Consider the following 19,068-nt stretch of genomic DNA (forward strand, 5'->3'; position numbering starts at 1 on the left):
ACACACTCTTCAGTTAAACACATGTGTTCATATATCCTCACACTTCACAGTCACATTGACATTTGCACACTCATACATGTGCTATATTCCGTTTGCACACATTCATGCTGTACATGTTCACACATGTGTGCCAACTGACATTTGCACGTACACATATACTTTCTTTGCACCACCACATACCTTCACATGCTCGCAGGCTTGCACCCTCACATTGCACATTTGCATTCACTTAGGTATTGGCCATATTTCTCTGATTCTTTCTTTTTTAAAATATCTTTATTTTATTTTATTTATTTATTTTTATGTGGTGCTGAGGATTGAACCCAGTGCCTCACATGTGCCAGGTGAGCACTCTACCACTGAGCCACAACCCCAGTCCCCTGAGTTTCTTTCTTACTTGGAAAATTGGGATACTATTTTCCATTTCACAGAATTGTGCTAAAACTAGAAGACAAATTTAATAAAGGTTGACTGGCATAAATGAGGCAGTTGTTATTTATTTCAAAATTTAATTTTATTTACATTTTTAAATAAGTGACAGACACACAATTAAAAATTCATAAAGTAGAAAAATAAGTTTCCCTCCCACCTGTCCCTAAGTCACCCTGCTTCCTCCCCACTACTAGTGTTGCCAGATTCTTAGACTTCTATTGGGAGATGCTTTTACATATGCAACTATATATGTATATACTATTCTTCTTCATTCTTTCTACAAATGCCATGTACTTTAGAAACTGTTTTTCCCCTACTCTTCTCAATTAACATTATGTCTTAGAGAATGTTCTATAACAACAGCATATAAAGGGCTTCTTCTTTGTTTTATGGCCACAGAGAATTTCAGTATATGGAGGCACCATCATTTATTTAACCAGCTCAAAATAGATGAGGAATTTAGATTGTTTCCAACATTTTGCTATTTTAAACAAAAATGCAGTGAAAAACTTATATAGACATTATTTCCCACAGATGTGAGTATGCCCATTAATGCTGTAAGTATTGTAAAATGGATACTGAGAATTTTTCCTGCCATCTGGGTCTCTTTCCCCTTGGCTTTTCCAATCTCTGATTGGTCCAGATGGTTATCACCATATCTGGGCAATGGGCTGTCATAATTCCCTAAACCAACCTTCAAATCCTTGCTTTAGCTGAAGAGACAACCCTTTCCTTTGATTCTTAGCTTGGTACTGGGGATTGAACTTGGGGCATTTAACCACTGAGCCACATCCCCAGCCCTTTTTTTGTATTTTATTTAGAGACAGGGTCTCACCGAGTTGCTTAGCACCTCCCCGTTGCTGAAGCTGGCTTTGAACTCTTGATAGTCCTGCCTCCTCCTGAGCAGTTGGGATTACAGGTGTGTGCCACCATGCCTGGCTTATTTATTTATTTTTATGTGGTGCTGTGGATCGAACCCAGTGCCTCACACATACTAGGCAAGTGCTCTACCATTGAGTCCCAACTACAGCCCTGATTCTTACCTGGACTCAATCCATGTGTAATTGCTACAGCAGCCTAGACATGGAAGGACACAGTTTATTAACATAGATCTGCTGAGGAGAAGGGCATTTGCAAACCAAAGAACATATCACTCATATATTTGCCTATTGCTTCATTTAGTCAGCGAATATTGACAGATACACACACCCTGCCACACCCTGCACTGGGGATGAGGGCACAGTGGAGACTGGATAGCTCTTTCCTGCCCTCAAGGAGCCTGCAGTCACGTGCAGAGACAGACACAAATCAGAGAATTCCCACAATGACATGAGCTATGACTCCAAAGCAAGGGGTGGGAAGAATATTCCTCCTCTTAGGCCCGCCCTTGCATTTTGAGGCAGAAAGAGGCTGACCACTCCACTCTTTTTCCCTGGAGCCACCCTAGAGCCCTGGTTTCCTTTCCAGTACCTCATTTCCTCGCCCTCACCTGCTCTGGGAGTGAGGTACTGCCACCCTGGGAATACCTAGAGCCAGGGTGGCATTTCAGGCTTACTGCTGCCTGACATTAGCCTTGGTGGGCTTTGAAGAGCAGCTTCTGTCACTGGTAAGTGGAAGCCTCACTGCAAGCACAGCCCAGATGCTACCCATGTTCCCCCCCTCCTCAGCAGGGAAGAGCTGCCTGTCCTTTCTGGCCACCACAGTTGGCCCTGCCAGCCTGCTGCTCCAGTGTTTATCAGAGCAGGCTCACCCTTCCTGACACACAGGAAGGCAGAGATCTGATCAAATGGGCTGCTCCAAGGTGTCTGCCACTTAATTTAGTGGCCCTCCCAGAAATATTTGTTGAGTGCTTTCATTAATAGCAAAGGAGAGAACTGCTAATTACAGAGGCCAGACAGGTGGGAAGGTTTTATTTGGGTGGATCACAGGGGACCTTCCCACATGGGCAACAGTTTGCCTTATTTGGGATGTTTAGCATGGCATTGTCCATGATCTCTGCTCTGATTTTATTGTTGTTTATCCATGAGGAAGCTGTGGAAATTAAACAGTTGCTTAAGTGTGGGAGATTCTGAGTCCTTTGTGGTCATCCAATACATTTATAAGCAGGTACTACTCACATGCCTGATAAAGGGCATGTCCATGTGACAGTGGATCCATTAAGAGGAAAATGTGAACCCAGCAAACCATGTGGACAAAGTCAAAGTTATATAAACATGGCGCACTGGCTTTCAACTTCTAAAATCAATCTATTGTAAATAAGATGGATTGAATTAAGTGTTATCAACTATTACGAGATAAACATAGAGGTGCAACTGACAGAAGTTAGAGGTGGAAAGACAGGTAAGGACTCTAATAAACTTGTTTTACTGTTCTAAGAGACCCATGAGAATGGACTCAGCTGGGTACCATGGTGCCCGCATGTAATCCCAGCTACTGAGGAAGTTGCCAGCCTGGGCAACTTAGTGAGACTCTGTCTTAGAATATAAAATGAAAAAGGCTGGGAATATAGCTCAGTGGTAGAGTGCGTACCTAGTATGAGCTAAGGCCCTGAGTTCAATCCTCAGCACTGAAAAAAAAATAGTGGTAAGATACAATATTTACAATCTCAGTCATCTTTACATGTACAGCTCAGTAGTATTAATGCTATTCACATGTTGCACAACAGATTTCTAGAATTTAATCATCTTGTGAAACTAAAACTCTGTACCCATTAACTGCTAGCTCCCAGTTTCCACTCGTCCCTTGCTCCTTAGAACCACTATTCTACTTTGTTTCTGTGACTTTGACTGTAGATACTTCATATGAACAGAATCATACAGTATCTGTGTTTTGTGGCTGGCTTGTTTCACTTAGCGTAATGTCCTGGAAGTCCATGGGTGTTGTAGCACTGGCAGGATTTTCTTCCTTTTAAATAGAAATAAAATTAAATGGTGTGTACATACCATATTTTCTTTCTTTTTAAAATAACTTTATTTTGTTTATTATTATTTTTATGGGGTGCTGAGGATTGAACCCAGTGCTTCACACATGTGAGGCAAGCCCTCTACCACTGAACCACAACCCCAGCCCACTATATTTCCTTTATCCATTCAATCATCCCTGGATATTGGGGTTGTTTCCATCTCTTGTCTATTGTGAATAACGCTACAATGTATGTGGGTGTACAAGCTTCATTTACTTTTTAAAAAGAGAGTCTCAAATAGAAATGGAAACCATGGTCAGAGAAGGCCCAGAACTTGTGTAAGTCCCTCTTGGGCTGGGCTGAGCCCAAGGCTTGAACTCCTGCCCTTGCCTTTCCTGGCAGTGGGGGAGCCAGCCAGGGTCCCCCCTCTTGGGATGGTTGGCCCTGTAAGCTGAAGGAACCATGAGATAGGAGTCATGGGTTAGAATGGAAGGTGCAGAAAAGGAAAAGTTGGCATTAGCTTGGCACATGATCCTCTTTGGGATCCATGGACCTCTGCAGTATTTCCCACTGCTGGGTTCTCCCAGCCATGGTAATACCAACCCAGGGCCCTGGTCTGGCTTTTGGTGTCTGTGAGTAGCTGGGATTGGAATTTAATGGGAATAATTGTCCTACTCCCTTTCCCACAAGCTCACTTTCATTCTTTTCTCTTTTAAAAATTCTTGGGCCTGTGCCTTGGTGTTGATTTGCAGGACTAAATCAGGTCTCCCTGGGTTATCAGGACCCATCCACTTTGTCCATGACTGTCCTGATAGAGCAGATCCCTGTCTAGGCTGGAGGCTGTGGGTGGAGCCCCGCATCACTCCTGCAATCTGACTTGGATGGTTTCCCACTGTGTGAGGTGACAGCCTTGTTCTTGGACAGGAAATTATTTAAGTTCCACTTTTCCTCTGATACTCTGGGAAGGATTCAGTTAACACATGTGAAACTGACATCCTGCAGGGACCTGCCCTTGAATGGACTTGTGAGCCGGGGTCCTCAGGCATAGTATGAGATACTGTCCATAGCAGCGGAAGAATATGGGATGTGGGGTCTCCAAAATCATGGGGGAGTTTTTCCCTTGGGGATACTGGAAGGTGTGGAAGTTATTTCCTTCCTCACTGGACTGTGGCTTTGGGGCCACCTGGTATCCTCAGATGACTTTTTGTAAAGTCCTTTTTTATGGGCAGTGGCTTGCAGAGCTGGGTGACTATTGCCAAAGTTCAGGCAGCTGCTGTCTGTGTGTAGGAAGGAGGTTGACATGAGGGGTCTTCCCCATTTCCCATTTAACACCATCTGCCTTTCCTGACATGGACCACTGATTGGGATGTTCCGTTCCAAATTATCCTGCCTTTTTCCCTTCTGAGCCCTGGAAGGTGATGGAGGAAGGATGTTCACTGAGGTTTAGTGTCTAATACCTAGCTACCACTGCATGTGGCTATGGAAGTTTACATTAATTTAAATTGAATAAGATGAAAAATTCAGTTCCTTAGTTTTACTAACCATATTTCAAGAGCTCAATAGCCACATGTGGCCAGTGGCTACTATAATGTGTATTGCATATAACAGAACATTTCCATTATCACACAAAGTTCCGTAAGACATAGCTGCCCTGAGCTTCTCCTCTTTTGACTGTGATTCTGATCTGGAGTGATTGGAAGCTGCCCTTAGGCTGGGGACCCAAGAACTCCCTGCCTATTGAGAATTCAAAGCAGAGAATGAGGGCTGAGAACCAAGTTCAATAGTAGAACCTTTGCCTAGGATGCATGAGGTCTTGGGGATTGAACCCAGTAGAGAATGAGTAGAGTGGAAAATGCCTTCAGTCTCTAGTCGATATTGAGACCAGGGCAGACCTTCACTCTGAAATTTTGTCTTTCTTGATTGTGACATCTATAGTCCAGAAGTCACCCTCTTTTAAGTGAGTTCTGGCCTGCAGCGGGAATTCTTCTCTGCTCATGTGCTCAACAACAAATCCACTTAATGAACTGGCCAGGGTGTGAGGTTGCACCAGCCTAACCTGCTCTTCTGATCTGAAAACTTTCCTAAAGCTCTCCTTGGATGCTTCTCCAGGAGCTTACCCTGCTGCCGGGCTCTGGCAAATGGTAGCTGTTGTCTGTACACAGGCTTTCCTGAAGTGCACCATGTTTCCCTGAGAAGAGTTTGGCCATAAGATTGGGAGGATGTAGAAATGGGAATTCTGTAACAGGGCTGAGACACAGCCTTACCTTCTTCCCCAGACCAGTCCAAATTTGTCTTTTGGTCTATCCCACAATACCACGTATTCCCCACATGAGGGCTAACATTGGAACTTTATCAGTTAATCCACTTTATCTGCTTTGTCTGGGATCTTGACAAGGGGCTAAAGAGAGAGCCCAGAGGGAAACTTCTCTTTCCACTGGGGTTGCTAAGCTCCAAGAGTATGAGCGCAGGGTTGACATAGTCATCTTCCTTCTTTGCAGCGAGAACCAGCCTGTACAGTGGGGTCTTGGTGGAGTAGAAAAAGGGACAGAAAAGAGAACCCTGTAATATTCTCAGAAGCTCTGCACCAGCTGGGCCCCAATGCTTTGCAAACAAATGTAACTCCATATGGGATTTCCCAATTATAACAGACAATAAAAGTACTTTGTGCTTCAGTTAATTTGAGTTGAGTCTCTGTCACTTGCAACCAAAAAAATTGTTTTTATGGGGTGGGGGGAAGTACCAGGGATTATTGAACTCAGGGACACTTGACCACTGAGCCATATCCCCAGACTTTTTTTTGTATTTTATTTAGAGACAAGATCTCACTGAATTGCTAAACCTTGTTTTTGCCGAGGCTGGCTTTGAACTTGCGATCCTCTTGCCTCAGCCTTCTGAGCGCTGGAATTATAGGCATGTGCCATCTAGCCCAGACAAAAAAATCTAATAAAAATTCATAGGTCACACAATTTGCTTGAGGGAACCTCTGCTTATATACTAAGTTTAGGTCCTTGCCTGGATACTAGCAAGGAATGGCCAGACTGAAATAGCCAACGAACCAGAGACCAATCTTCTATCACTGACACTGTCGTCTGCTCTTAATACTTCCTCTCCTCTCCAGCATCCCGCATCCTCCCCAAGGCTCTAGACTCTAGGTTAGAGCCCCCCACCTCCAAAGCCTTCCCTGACCAGCCCAGCAATGAGCACTCTACCCTCTGCTTTTTAGTACCAATTATCAAAGAGTTGTGAACAGTCTTCTATGCTGTCTGCTTCTATTGCATAGAGTGGCACTTTAAAGATTTTGCTGCTCACAGTAAAATCTACAGGGTCAATGTCAGAGGCAGGGTGTGATGCTTTTGTGTCCCTGACAGGAACCAGCAGAATTCCTGGCACATAACCAATCTTGATGAATGTTTGGGAATTAGAAAACTTACGAGAATGATTTTAAGGTAGAAAATAGCTAAGGCGTGGCCATGTTTTTTTTTTAATTAGTTGTTCAAAACATTACATAGCTCTTGACATATCATATTTCATACATTTGATTCAAGTGGGTTATGAACTCTCATTTTTACCCCATATACAGATTGCAGAATCACATCCGTTACACATCCACGTTTTTACATATTGCCATACTAGTGTCTGTTGTATTCTGTTGCCTTTCCTATCCTCTACTATCCCCCCTCTCCTCCCCTTCCCTCCCATCTTCTCTTTCTACCCCATCTACTGTACTTCATTTCTCTCCCTTGTTTTTTTCCCCCCTTTCCCTTCACCTCCTCTTATATGTAATTTTTTATAACAGTGAGGGGCTCCTTCCATTTCCATGCAATTTCCCTTCTCTCTCCCTTTCCCTCCCACCTCTCCTCCCTATTTAATGTTAATCTTCTTCTCATGCTCTTCCTCCCTGCTCTGTTCTTAGGCGTGGCCATGTTGGAGCAGCTGGAGGCAAGTCTCTAAGCAGCTCTTCTTAGTGGAGAGACAAGCACTTGATTCAAGTGCCCTGGATGGCAATGGTCTGTGTTCCTGTATTAAAGCTATATGCTCCCTTACCAAATGACTCTGTGCCTGTCAGGGAGTGAGGATGCAGGAGGGGAGGCATAGCAAGATGGGGATGGGTGTGTCTGGCTCAGCTCTTCTTTGGAGCTTCAGAGCTGGCTCTCCCATGTTGTCTCCCAAGCTCGGGTGTCCTTGTTCTTGTCACTCCTCATTCTGGAGTAGCACAGCCAGAGATGGCATTTCCTACCCTGAGTCTGAATGGTGTTCTTCCATTTCCCAAACATCCTCCCCCTTAAAAAAGTCCAGGATTTGCCAATCTTGTAGTTATTTAAAATAATTGAAAGCACTTTTGAATGATAAAATCTTTGAAAAAAGCACATCTCTTCATTCTTTGAAAGGCCACACTACTTGAATACGTCCTCTGTGCCCCAGAAGGCACCTTTCCACTGGGTCAAATGGAGGCAGGAGGGAGGGGCATGCATTGTCCTAGGAACAGCAATATCCTCCATGAGGAGGGGTGGCAATCTGACTCATCCTTGAGAAGTGAGTGAATATCTTCCCTTCAGGTATGAAAATAGTCACACAGAAAATACAGTTTAGAAAATATAGGCCCTCAAATATTTTCTCGCTTATTTATTTGATTTGGTTATGTGTTTCTCTCCTGGGGCAATGCCCTGTCATACTAAGAGTGCAGTTCCCAGGGCACTCAATAAGTGGCTATTGGATGCACAGGCACATGAATACCTATGTAGATAAACCAACAAAAACAAAAACAAAAACAAAAAAAACCCACTAATGTTTGTTAAGCACTCACTATAGCCCAGGCACACATTCAGTACTTTACTGACATATTGTCTCATTCTTAGAAATGTATATGTGTGAAAGTCATATAGAGAAAAATAATTCTATTAGGTGACTTCTGAGTTTCTTCTAGTTGTAAGATTCTCTGACTTGATGTGGCATTAAGGAAACTAGGATATTAGGTGGGGCTTGGGAACCTAGCACTTAGAGCTGAAATAAAAATAAGTCAGTCCTTTCTATGAGCTAGGAACTGTGCTTAGTTATAGATATTTGCTCATTTAAAACTGAGGCATGAGAGGTTAAATGGTTTGCTTAAGAATGCGGAGCCAGCATTCTGCTCTGTTGACTCTAGAGTCTGTGCTCTGGACCACCTTGCTTCCAAAGAGTCTGCAAAGTCCTCTGTGCTCCCAAAGGCACCTCTCTACTGGGCCACTTGAAGGCAGGGAGGGGGAGCATGAGAGGGGCTAGTGTTGTCATAGGAACAGCAAGATCCTCTGTGGGGAGGGGTGGCCAGCAGGGCAGCTGGGGCTAAGGAAGGTTCTGGAGACAATTTCAGGGTTCCTGTCCACATCAGGTCTGCAGGGGCAGGAGGCCAACTCCATTCAGCCACACTTGGTAAAACTCTGCTTTGTCCCCCAGAAGTGTAGGACAGGATGTTCTCTGATTTCCAGCAGCAAGACTATGAGGCCACAGAACTGTGACTAGTGTTTAAAAGTCTGTGGCTGTCAGGCGCAGGGCTTGCTTCACCTTTTATAGGCAACTAGCTTGAGACGTCACAAGCATTTAGAGACTTACTTTTTCCCCTCTTCTCAGCTTTATGGCCCTGAACACATTCTTTCTTCAATTTCTGTCACTCATTTACCAGCCTCTGGAATAAGTTTGTAATTCACTTGTGAGCCTGGAAGGCTTTCTGGTGAGTTTTAAGGTAATTCAAATCTGTGGTTAGGCAGAGAAGAAAGGGGACATTTCTTTTTTCTGGTTCTTTTTCACAGTACTGAGGATTAAACCCAGGGACACAGAGCTACATCCCCAGTTCTTTTCTTTTTCTTTCTTTCTTTCTTTTTTTTTTTTTTTTTGGTGGTGCTGGGGATTGAAACTAGAGCCTTGTGAATGCTAGGCAGGTACTCTACCAACTGAGCTGTACTCCCAGCCCCCCTTATTTTTTTATTTTGAGACAAAGTCTCGCTAAATTGCTGAGGCTGGTCTCCAACTTGCCATACCCCTGCTTCAGACTCCTGAGTCTCTGGGATTATAGGTGTGCACCTCTGTGCCCAGTGAATAGGGGCATTTCTTTTCTTGGGTTCAGTTTGTTTAAGCTACTCTCACTTCCTCTATTCGGGCTTAGCATCTGGCTCCTCAGAAGCTTGGGTGGGATATTTCCATGGTAGAATGGTGGCTAAGAGCACAGATTGAAGCGGCAGAGGAGGCTGGGCTCTGACCTGGGATGTGTGACTTGACTTCTCCGAGCCTCAGTGTTCTCATCCATAAAGTGAGAAAGAACTAATACCAGTCTCAGAGGTGTTGTGATGGTGGAATGGGAGTGCTTAGGAAGCACTTAGCACAGTTCCTGGCACAATGTCACCCTCAATATCCCTGGAAGGCCTATGACAGCCATGGACTTGGGATAAGGGTGTTTGGGTTGCAGAATGAGAAGTTATAAAGCTAGACTTTTCTCCCTAGATAAGCTTGGAAGCAAAGAATGAGAAAGATTATTGTAAGCTGAAAGATCCAGTTTGGGTTCCTTTAAGATGGCAAGAATCCAAGATTTTTAGGATGGGAAGAGATCCTGGAAACCCTCAAAGTCTAAGAAGTTACAGGAGAGTGACAAAGAGATTGGGCCAGGGGCATGAAGGAATTGGAGGTTTTGATGGGAATGCCTGATGCTAGGAATAGGATGGAACTGTGTGGGCTCCATGAGTCCCATCATCGCTCAGGTAAGAGAAAAGTTACCATCCATGCCTGGGCTGGGGGCTCCTTTCTCCTGGAGGAGTTGCTAATGACTTAGGAAATCAATGGTTTGGGTCCCATTGCCCTAATTCTGGTTATAACCGATCCATTCTTCCTGTGCAGTCTGACACAGAAACCAAGGCAAGGGCTAGGCCTCTTGGGTTCCTAGGCCTCTTAGGTTCCTGTCCTGTCCTTTTCCAGAAGACAGAAAAGCCAGGGATGGGAACTCATAGGCCCTTGCCCAAGAGGAAAACATCAACAACCACAATTACCATCACTACGAAGATCTGCTTCCATCTGCAAGCAACTGGGCAATTACCTGCTAATTAAGCTCTTATTAGTTTGTTTTCTGAAGGTTACAGTGTAGTGCTTGGAAGATGTTCCCTGCCCTGCTTGTCACCGAGGTAGAAGATTAAGCATTTCACATGAATAAAGGTGGAACTCTGACATCTGATTAAATATAATAGAGTTATTCTAACATCAGAAAGCCTTGTAAGCAGTGCCCTTTTATCTTTGGAGCTCTGGGAGGAATTACAGGGTTTTTCTTTCGGGTTCTCTGTATTTCAAGGGAGGAAGAAGAAGAGGAAGCATCAGAAGGAGAAAAGACACAGTAGAAGATGGATCTATCTCTTTTGCCTCTGGGTCACTTGCCTATTGAGAGTGTAGATTCCCAGGATCTGCATCAATTCTGAGCCAGGAACTTTTCAGTGATTCTTGTGAATACCCAGGCCTGCAAAGTTCATGTAGAAGGAAAATCTTCCTGCAATATTTAATAACATGGATCCATGAAGTCCACCAAACAAACCAAAACACATTTCACCTTGTAAGGACATACCCACCCTAGAAAACATCTTTTGTTGTATATGCTGGGGTTTGAACCCAAGGCCTTAGACATGCTAGGCAAATGCTCTACCACTGAGTCACATCCCAGCCCTTCTTTTTCTTCTTTTTGGTATCAGGGATTAAACCAGAGATGCTTAACCACTGAGCCACATCCCTAGCCCTTTTTATTTTTTTTTAAATTTTGAGGCAAGGTTTAAGTTGCTTAGGGCCTCATTAAGTTGCTGACACTGGCTTTGAACTTGCAATCCTCCTGCTTCAGTCTCCAGAACTGCTGCCATTACAGGTGTGTGCCACTGTGCCCAGCTATTTTGATTTATTTTTATTCTTTATTTTAGGTTGCCCAGGCTGGCCTTGAACTTGTAATCCTCCTGCCTGAGCCTCCCTCATTGCTGAGATGAAAGGTGTACACCATGACATCCAGCTCTAGAAAATCTCTTGCTTTAGCATGAAGCAGGGTAAGGCTTGTTTGCACATGGAGATGCAGATAGAAAAACAGCCCAAAGGCCAGAAGTCAGGAAAAGAACAGCAAGCTTGTGTATAAATCAACCCTAGAGTATCAAAGGCTGTCTCAGTGCCAACTGCCGGTCTCAGGTGTTGTACGTGCTGAGTAGGCCCCTTTATCTACTGATAAGGAAGGTGAACATAAGTGATCTCCAGAAATGGTTCACACGGGGCTCCCTGGTTCTTGAAAAACCACAAGTGATTGGCAAACGCTTTTGTTGTAGACACAAACTCAAACAAACAGCTCATTTCCTCTAGAGCGCCCCATAGCAGTAGTTGCAAGCTGAACCTGGCTGGTAAGGGAGGGAAGAAGTCACCTTCCTCCTCCCACTGTTTCTTCCCCTTTCTGATGTCATTTTTTTTTTTTTCCTGACATTAAGAAGTCCAGACAAAGCTATAAATAAAGAACTTGAAGAAGGGGAGCCCCATTCCTGGAGGCCACTACCCTCTCAGAGTTAATTACAAACCTTCCTTTTGACTTGTTTCAGGAAGCCTGGAGCCCAGAGGCTTTGAATGGCTGAGTGTTGTAAGGCATTGCATTACAGTGATTCTCTGATTCTTCATATAGCATGCCCTGCTGAAATGCAGAGAATTGGGTCAGACCAGGCCCACTGAAGGGTCTAAGATCCTGATAGATTCTGATTACTGGCAGCCCCAGTAACTCTGGATCAGGTAATTAGCTCACACCTGTTTTTTGTTTTGTTTTGTTTTTTTAATAATAGCTTTATTGAGACATATTTCACCCATTTAATATGTGCAATTCATCTGGGCATGGTGATGCACTCCTGTAATTCCAACCACTCCAGAGGCTGAGACAAGAGGATTGAAAGTTTGAGGTCATCCTGGGCAATTTAACAAGACCTAGTCTCAAAATAAAATTTAAAAAATGAGATGGGAATATAACTCTGTGGTAGAGCACTTTACATGCACAAGGTCCTGGGTTTGATCCCCAGTATCCCTCACCCACATACTGAAATGTACAATTCAGGTTGAGGTATTGGTGATAGAGCACATACTTACCATGCTGAGGCCTTGGGTGCAATCCCAGCAACCAAAACAAAACAAACACAAAATCAATTCAGTGCCTTTTAGTATATTCAGAGTCAGGCAACCATCACAATATTTTAGGACATTTGTATCACTGCTAAAATAGAAAACTGACTTGTTTGCAGACACTCCCTATTCCCTCCAACCTCCCCCAACTCCACCCCCACCCTAGGCAAACACTAATCTACTTCCCATCTGTATAGGCTTGCCTATTCTGAACATTTCATATAAATGGAATTATACAATATTTGGTCCTTTGTGTCTAGGTTTTGTCACTTAGCATAATATTTTTAAGTTCATTCAGGAATCAATATTTCATTCCTTTTTACGGTTGAATAAATATTCCAACATGGGAGTGGACTTTTCCCCATTTTCTCTATGTCCTGATATACCACATTTTGTTTACTCATCAGCTGATAGACATTTGGGTTGTTGGGGCTATTATGAATAATGCTTCTCTGAATATTTGTGCACATGCTCTTGTTTAGACAGGTGTTTTCATTTCTCCGAGTATATAGGACTGGAATTGTGAGGTCATGCAGCAAATCTTTATAACCTTTTGAGGAATTGCCAGACTGTTTTCCAAAATAGCTGCACTATTTTACATTTCCACCAGCAGCACAAAAGGGCTCCAATTTCTCCACATCCTCACCAACACTTGTTATTATATATTTTTGCTTATTGGCATCCTGTGGGGCTTGAAGTAGTATTTTATTGTGCTTTAAATTTGCATTTCCTTAAGGACTAATGATGTTGGGTATATGTTCTTGTGCTTATTGGCCATTTGTATGTCTTTCAGAAATATCTATTGAAATATTTTGCCTATTTTAAAATTGGGTTACTTGCCTTTTTGAGTTACAGGGGTTCTTTATGTGTTACAGTAAGTTCCTGAAATATTAGCAAACCTTTTTCTCATTGTTTGGTTTGTCTTTTCATTTTCTTGATGTTCTTTGAATCATAAAAGTTATAAAGTTTGCCATGTATGGTGGTGCAGGCCTGTAATCCCAGCAATTTGGGAATCTGAGGCAGGAGGATCACAAGGTTGAGACCAGTCTAAGCAACTTGGTGTGACTCTGGCAACTTAGAGAGACCATGTCTCACAATAAAACATAAAAAGGACTGGGGATGTAGCTTACCAAAAATAAACAAAACAACTTTTAATGTTTGATGATGTCCAATTTATCTGTTTTTCTTTTCTTCTGTTGCATGTGGCGTATGCTTCAAGAAACATTGCTAAAATGCAACTTGGAACTCTGGAGGGCACTCTTTTCAGAGCTTAATAGGGTTTTGTGGGTCACCTTCGAGGAGGATTTCTTCCATGCTTGGGGTTTTATTCCTTCATCTCAGCAAACCACAGCTCTTTCTGGGAGCCAGGGAACAGAGCCCTTGGGGACCTTCTCTGTGTTTATATCCCCTCCCTCTCCTGAGGTCTACCACAATAGAGCAGCTGAAATGACAGTTTGGAAATGTCCTTTATTGTGAAAACTCAATGGCCTTTGTCTCTGGGATTTGAAATTTTCATGCAAGTGTTGGCAGCCTAGAGTTAGGAAGGAGGAGGGGAAGAGATGAGAAAGAAACTCTGCCACTGGTTTCCATAGTGAGTCATCTTAACTCTTGGGTGTTTTGGTTTTCTCACTCATAAAGTGGGGAGAACACCTCTATTTCGCCGTGGGAGGGGGTACTGTGAAGATGAATTAATCTGTATTTGTTAGTATACTTTGAGATCTAAGATTAAAGGCATTACTGAGATTCAAGGTATTATTATAATAATAAATGATTTAATAGCAGGGTGAGATGACTGAAGCAAGAACTGGAAAGGAAGGAGAGAGGCTCAAAACTGTGGAGGGGCTGCAACTGGTAACCCAGGGCCCAAATCTAGATTTTTATTCTTGGAGGTGAGGTTGTGTGATTTCTCACAAACTCTTCAAGTTATTTTGTCTGACTTCAGCATAGCTTTACCAAGTGCTTCCTACATGATTTCTGCCATAGGGAGATTATGATCTTTCCAGGAAACGGGTGATATAAATTAAAACAATTAGAAACAATGCAAGACATTATAATCAAGTGCTGAATTGAATGTAACAAGTGTCAGAAAGCAGAGGTGGTGGTGATGTACAGCCAAGTTCTTCCCCTATGGCGACTCCCAGGTCGGCCACCCACAAGCTAGATGGCCTTCCCTCAGTTTCTCTCGGTTTACAATTGTTCTTGTAAAGCGTTTAGAATATGGCTAACACATAGTAAGCATTCAAATGTTGGACCCACCTGGGCTCTTGACAGAGTGGGCTTGAGGGTGGTCATGTAGATGATCTTGGCCAAGCTGCTCCATCTCTCTGAGGCTCAGTATCCTATCTACAAAATGGAGAAAAGTCTACTCCTTTGTCCGAAGGCGGCTTTGAAGATCCAAGGAGACAGTGTTTGTAAACAGGCCCCAGGCAAGTAAGGGTTCTCTGTTAACTGCCCTGGCTGAGTTTAGCCAGGGGGCAACTTTGGAAGTTGGAATTTAAGGTGGGCAGGAAGGAGCTGGTGGGATTCAGGTGATCAGAAAGGAAAGCGGAAACAAAGAAAGGTGAAATCCTGAGGATGGTCTGACCCCTGGCCGCCTGCGTCCAGGGGAGTCGAGGCGGAAGTCTATCCCCGGCGCCCCTTCTGCCATCTCAAGCTGTCACCTTTGCAGCTCTGCGGGCCTAGACTAGACACTCCCTCCCTGAGGAATGTGGTCCCCGCTTTATGGGCCAGCCAGGTCGAGGGCCTCCCGCAGTCAGGAGAGCGGACGCGGGTAGCCTTCACCCCACCCTCAGCCAGGATCCGGTTTCAAAGTCACCTGAAAGCCATTTCCTCCGCGCCGCCCCGCCCCTCTCTGTAAATCACCGGGAGTTGCTTTTGCCGGGAGCAGCCTTTTTTTTTTTTTTCGGGAACGGGGCGGGGAAGTTGTGTTTTTTAAAAGAACTCTATAAACCGTTTACCATACACACTTTCTACGCCTGGATATCAGATATACCCAGTGGTTCTGAGATCAGTGTGCCATCCCTCTTCCCAAGGAATCCATGGTAGCGTCTAACCAGTGGGAGTCGATCCTCTTCCGGGGTCCCAGCCTAGGCTCCTCTCTCCCGGGTTTGTGTTGGGACACCATCTTTATTCCAGGATCGTTATTGATGAATTATTACAGGTTTTTAGATTTTTAATCTTGCTCAAAACCCGACCTGTCGGTTCCTACCTTCACTCCCTCCTCAGCTTACAGGTGTGTACCTCTCCCGGCGAACAAGACCCTTTACAGACCCAAAGACGGAAGTTTCTATTTTTGTTTTTTTCAAAACTGGGATCCTCTCTTATCACCCAGGTTTCTGCATCGTGTTTCCCCCCTTAACAGTCTCTTATGGAGCCCCTGCTCCAAGTTATCAGCTTCTCTGAAGTTTGTGTTTACATCTGTAAAGGGTCACGGAGGCTTAGTTTGGGTGAGGAATTCGACACTAGCCTTTCTGACTCACAACAACCGAGGTGACCTGCTCCAGTAGGATCAGGACCTCCACGTGCCATCCCGACCGGCGCCTCGCTGCAGAAAGCCCCCTTTGCTGAGCCTCAAGTTCCCTGTCCGTGTATTGGGGATGTCTCGAAAGGCGCTGATGACAGATCTGTGACATTAGTGTGATCCCGTCCAGGTATTTTAGAGCATCTAGGCTGCCTGGGAAGGGCTGGCGATCGCGGGAGCAGCACAGTGCGGCCGCGCTCGCCCCACCTGCGCGCGTTACTCATTAGCCAGGCGGGAGCCGCGCCGCCGCGGTATCCTTCGGCACAAGTCCGAGTGAAGGTTCCCCCGACCCCCGCCCAGCTGCCAATTTGCTGGATTCCAGCCGCGGGCCCCAGTCTCCACCCACTGGAAAAATTCCTGGTCCGCTCCTCCCTCACTCCCTCCCTCCCGCCCGCCGCAGCCCGGGCTGCGCTCGGCCGCGACTTCCTGCCGGGCTCTGGGAAGCCGCGCGCGTACTGGGATCCCCAGAGGCCGAGCTCGCAGCTGGCCGCGTCCGGGACCGCCGACCCTCTGGCAGTGGGCGGGAGCAGCCAGCAGCCTCAGCCCCTTCCGAGAGCGACTTTCAAACTCGCGCTCGCGTCCTGGCGCCACCTGGACAGCCCAGAGCGCCAAGAGCGACCTGAGCCGGAGGGGCGGCGACCGCTCGGTAAGCGCCCCTGGGTTCTCTCCTGTCCCTTTGCCCGTGTAGTCGTCGGAAGTGGCCATGCCCGGAGTCAGGCTGGGTTCCTGCACTCCTCGTGCCGGCCCACGGCGAGGTGAGGACTTGGGCTACCGGGAGGGCCCAGGGCTGTGCTGGTTCTTTCCCGGGCAACCCTCCCAGACGACGGCTAGACCTTGGGAGGGTCGTTCGAGGAGACATTTTCTATCTTTTTACACCCACCCCGGAAGCAAAAGGAGCGAAGGCTCTGGGCGGCTCCGCGGGGGCTCAATTTGAAATCCGGAAAGCCGGTGAGCGGCGCCCGGCAGCTCCCTTGCGCGCTGGGTCTCCCTGGGCCGGTCCTTGCCTCGGGCTGCGGACCTTTCTGGGGAAGGACTCGAGCCTCTGGTCCCGTGAACCCACAAGGTGCCCGCAGCTTGTTCCGGGTTGGTGCCACACGGTGTTCGCTCTTGGGAATCCCAGCTCCCTGTCCAAGAGGGATTAGAGTAGGTGCCAGAAACTGGGTGTTGGGGAGTGGAAAGTACAGAGCCTCTGGCTGCCGCTGACTTGCCGGCCCTCGCCCATTCCCGCAGTCAGTTTGGTCATTTGCAGCTCACTCTCAGCCCTTTGATTTGGGATCTCAGGATAAGGCGTGCAAGCTTGGAATTTTAAACAAGTTGTTTAGGCAGCTGCTTTTATTCTTTAGAGCGACTTTAGAAATAAAAGGAAACACGGAGCTCGAAATGTAGTAGTTGGGGGGTGGGGAGTCTAGGCAGGGAGGGGGTGGAGTAGAGGGCGTGTAAGGGTTTCACTCTAGAGGCCCCTCGCCACGCTGCTGGCAAATGTAGGGGCTGGTCCGCTGCTCTGAAGCCCCCAGAAGTTAACCCGGATTGCATCACTTTTTGAGGAGCTCTGCTTGAGGGTTCCTAGAGTCTCCTCAGCCGCGCCTCTGCACGCAGCCCTATCATATGGCCCTTGCTCAAGAAATAATAAGCAGGGAGAGTAATGACAGTCCAGAGAAGGAGACGGGGGGGGGGGGGGGGGGCGCTCCCGCCGAGCACATCAGCTGCCTGGCCTCCGGGAAGCACCTCTCCTGCCCCTTCTTTGCTGGACTGGGAGTAGGATCCTTCACCACTGAACCCCAAATATCCCCAGCAGAAAACCTAGGGGGTAAGAGCCAAAGAAGATGAACCATTTCTCTATAACTCATCCCCTCCCTGTGGTTCTGGGTTCACACCTGGCTGGCTGCTCCCTTCCCCTTTGTACAACTGCTGTTGATGCCCCTGCTGTTGACTCTGTTGTCCCCTTGGCTCCCTGAGGATGAGGCAGGCAGTGGGGATGAAGTAAAGCCCAGGCCAAGTTCCTGCTGCTGAGGGAGTGATTCCTTTGAGCTGCTGCAGGGCTTTTATGTTACCTTTTCTAGAAGGCGCAGGGTGAGTAGAAGGAGCCCTGGGCTGAGAGTCTGCCTCAGATTTTGCCAGAGTTTTAGTCCTGGCTATACTGCATAGCATCAAAGATTGGTACAGTGGCTGGGGCTGTAGGTCCCTCAGATCAGCCACTCCATTTACACAAGAAGGCAGCACGGCTCATAGAGGTGAGGTGATTTCAGCTTTGGTCCCTGTTGGCCCAGTAGGGACCAGAGCTCTGATTTCCTCACTTTTTGAGTCTGTTTTTCCATCCTCACTTATCTTTTCATAGTTTCCACATGAGTAAAGTGGGGTTACTTGCCTGCTTTTCTTTATAGTGCCTATGGTAAGGATCAAATGAAGCCTCTGTGGAAAGAAGAAAAAGAAACAATGATGCATGGTGGTTGGGAGGGGCCCTCCAGGGCTTTACATTTTACTGGATAGGTCCCATGTGTGCCACAAAAGTTGGTAGACACCAGGAGCCAAGGGTGGACGTTTAATCCCCTGGCTTATAATATCTCAGCTCTAGAGTAAACACTGGCCTTACCAAATCCACTGCTATCCCAGGGTCACTGTGTTTACACCAGAGCAGGCCAAAGGTCATGGCCTGAGGGATGACCAGGGCTGCAGGGTGAGAGGGTCTGTTTTCCAGATGTATGGCTGGCCCAGTACTTCCACCTCACTCTCAGAACCTAGGAAGGCTCTGGCCCCAAACTGGGAGGTTACCACGAGCTGTGGCTGTGGATGTGGAAGGTTAATTCTGAAGCTGTTCTCTGTTGTGTTGGTGGTGGAGGGGACTCTGGGTGATAGGAGGGTGTCGCCTTTGCAGCTGCACTGAGGGCTGTCTTCAGCTCCTCATCGGTGACCCTCCCCCCTCCCAGGCACCCCTCAGGCCCAGGCCACTGCTCTGTCCGCCTCTTTGGCCAGCTGCATGTCCACAGGCCTTTTGTTCCAGAGGCCTATAGCCAGCCCTGCTTGGTGCCCTCCTATCCCACCAGAAGTCCTCAGGCTGGGGTGCTGGGAGCTAGAAGTCACA

General features: G+C 46.3%; 1 protein-coding gene and 1 long non-coding RNA gene across 11 annotated transcripts in view; one reads left to right on the plus strand and one right to left on the minus strand.

The window, feature by feature from the left end:
• Positions 1-499: 499 nt before the first annotated feature.
• LOC144377816 (uncharacterized) lies at positions 500-16,380 on the minus strand. Its single transcript, XR_013438985.1, has 2 exons — positions 14,726-16,380; positions 500-10,832 (listed from the first exon to the last, which is right to left on the minus strand). It is a non-coding gene; the product is annotated as an uncharacterized LOC144377816 (long non-coding RNA).
• Plekhg3 (pleckstrin homology and RhoGEF domain containing G3) overlaps positions 16,311-19,068 on the plus strand; it is a 40,965-nt gene continuing 38,207 nt past the window's right edge. For 2 of the 10 annotated variants that reach the window (XM_078050066.1, XM_078050068.1), the window contains exon 1: positions 16,354-16,635. The gene's annotated coding sequence lies outside the window, so the exon portion shown is untranslated. Of the gene's footprint in view, positions 16,745-19,068 lie in introns of all 10 variants that reach the window. The other 8 variants (XM_078050067.1, XM_078050069.1, XM_078050063.1 and 5 more) reach the window with 7 other exon arrangements.

This window comes from Ictidomys tridecemlineatus, chromosome 5, assembly GCF_052094955.1.
Source record: "Ictidomys tridecemlineatus isolate mIctTri1 chromosome 5, mIctTri1.hap1, whole genome shotgun sequence".
Lineage (NCBI taxonomy): Eukaryota > Metazoa > Chordata > Mammalia > Rodentia > Sciuridae > Ictidomys > Ictidomys tridecemlineatus.